This window comes from Portunus trituberculatus, chromosome 12 (genome assembly GCF_017591435.1).
Source record: "Portunus trituberculatus isolate SZX2019 chromosome 12, ASM1759143v1, whole genome shotgun sequence".
Taxonomy (NCBI): Eukaryota; Metazoa; Arthropoda; class Malacostraca; order Decapoda; family Portunidae; genus Portunus; species Portunus trituberculatus.
Genome location: NC_059266.1, coordinates 9,354,839 through 9,357,338, shown reverse-complemented (window position 1 = coordinate 9,357,338; position 2,500 = coordinate 9,354,839). Strand labels below are relative to the sequence as shown.

The window sequence follows — 2,500 nt, the reverse complement described above, 5'->3', positions numbered from 1 at the left end:
AAGATTAGAAGATTTCATTTACATTAGGAAGGGTGTATGGAGGTCAGGAGATTAATGGCCACAGTCTTCACTATTTTAATACCCCACATGAGTTTCTAAAGCTTTAGAAAATCACCAAATAGTCACCAGAATTAACCACTTCAGTACCAGGACGCGTTTTTCATATTCATTCTGGTTACTATTTTGACGATTTGATACAGCTTCAGAAACATATGTTGGGATTAGAGTAATGAAGACTGGCCATTAATCTTGTGACCTCCATGGACCCTTCCTAATGTCGATAAAATGGTCTAATCGTCCACAAATCTCAAGGTAAAAATGCGTCCCAGTACTGAAGGAGGTTAAAACGTGTCATGACATTGAAGAGGCTTAGTATTAGAAGACAAACACGTGTGGACCAGTACTCAGTAATTTGTTGATAAAATAGAGATTAATTTCCCACACGTTTCATCACACGTGCTGCTAGAACACTGAAACACACACACACACACACACACACACACACACACAAATTTACTTCAAAACCTGCCATTAATACAGCTACCTTTATACAGATTACCCTCCCACATACTTACTTATTCATCTCGTTAATCATTACAAGACTCACACATGTATTCAGGGCCTGGGGCGGGAGCGGGGCGTGAGGTGAATGAATCATGAGCCAGGTGGACTGCGAGTAATGAGTGTGTGAAGGGAAATGATGAATAAATGCTGGTGTTTTTGTGGATGTGTTTGAGTGTTGACGGGTGGAGGAGAAAATGTGTTGAGTGTGTTATATAGAAGACAAGAGAGAGAGAGAGAGAGAGAGAGAGAGGGGGAAGTTTGAGATATTTAAGACATGTGAAGAGGAGAAACAAAGCACTAGTGAAGAAAAAAAATGAAGATATTAGAAGAATGTGTGGAGTGTGTAAAAGAGAAGAGAAGGGGAAAAACGAGGGGAAAAATAAAAAAAACAAAGGAAAAAGTCAAGAAAAACGAGGGGAAAAAGGAAAACTAGGGAAAATCGAGGAAAATGAGGGGAAAAAAGGGAAAAAGTCAAGGAAAACAAAGGAAAAAATCAAGAAGTGAGGGGGAAAGAGGAAAACGAGGGGAAAAGTCAAGAAAACAAGGGGAAACAAGAAAACAAAGGGAAAAACTGAAAAACCGAGGGGAAAAAGGAAAACAAAGGAACAAATCAAGAAAAACGAGTGGAAAAAAGGAAAAACGAGGGGAAAATCAAGAAAAACAAGGGGAAATGGGAAAACAAAGGAAAAAATGAAGGAAAACGAGAGGAAAATGTCAAGAAAAACGAGGGGAAGAATGGAAAACGAGGGGAAAAATCAAGAAAAACGAGAGGAACGAAAATAAAGGAAAAAATGAAGGAAAAATAGGGGAAAAGAGGAAAACGAGTGGAAAAATCAAGGAAAAGCTGTCAAGGTAGAGGGGAAAAAATTATTGGCAGTAATTTTGAAATGGTTACCCACGCTGTCACACAAAGAAAACGGGAAACAAACTTGGGTGTCACTTCACGTAATGACATCCTCCTCCTCCTCCTCCTCCTCCTCCTCCTCCTCCTCCTCCTCCTCCTTTTCCTCCTCCTCCTTCTTAAGTAGGTTTGTTGCAACTTGTTCTTCCTTTGCCTTCTTCCTCTTCCTCTTCCTATCCTTCTTTTTATCTTCTTTTTCCTTCTTCTTCTTCTTATTATTATTTTTTCTTTCTCTTCTTCTTCTTCTTCTTCTTCTTTTTCTTCATCTTCTTTATCTTCTTCCTCCTGTTCTTCCTCTTCTCATTCTTCTTCTTCTTCTTCTTTTCTTCTTCTTCTTCTTCTTCTTCTTCTTCTTATTATTATTATTATTATTATTATTATTATTATTATTCTTCCTCTTCTTCTTTCTTCTTCTTCTTCTTCTTCTTCTTCTTCTTCTTCTTCTTCTTCTTCTTCTTCTTCTTCTTCTTCTTCTTCTTCTTCTTCTTCTTCTTCTTCTTCCTCTTCTTACCCTTCTTCATCATGATCATCTTCTTCCACCTCCTCCTCCTCCTCCTCCTCCTCCTCCTCCTCCTCCTCCTGAAATGAGGTCACCAGAGGCTTTATTTGAAGGGGAGGTGGCGACCAATCAGAATGCACCGTTAGGGAAGGGACAACCAGAACTGACCAATGGAAGGCCAGTATCTCCTCCCCGCGGCGCTGTGGCTCTCTCTCTCTCTCTCTCTCTCTCTCTCTCTCTCTCTCTCTCTCTGGGATGAAAGATAGTGAAGAGAATAGAAAGAGAATTATCATATCAACATTAATAAATCCGATCTCTCTCTCTCTCTCTCTCTCTCTCTCTCTCTCTCTCTCTCTCTCTCTCTCTCTCTCTCTCTCTCTCTCTCTCAATCTCTCTCTCAATTCCCTTTTCTCTTCTCATTACCAATCTCTTTCTCTCTCCTCCTCCTCCTCCTCCTCCTCCTCCTCCTCCTCCTCCTCCTCCTCCTCCTCCTCCTCCTCCTCTTATTCCCGTTTGTCACCTTTCCATATTTTTAT

General features: G+C 40.3%; 1 protein-coding gene across 2 annotated transcripts in view; it reads left to right on the top strand.

Moving 5' to 3' along the window:
- Positions 1–2,500, top strand: part of LOC123502668 (metabotropic glutamate receptor-like) — a 112,580-nt gene that overhangs the window by 77,850 nt on the left and 32,230 nt on the right. The gene's annotated exons all lie outside the window — the stretch shown is intronic.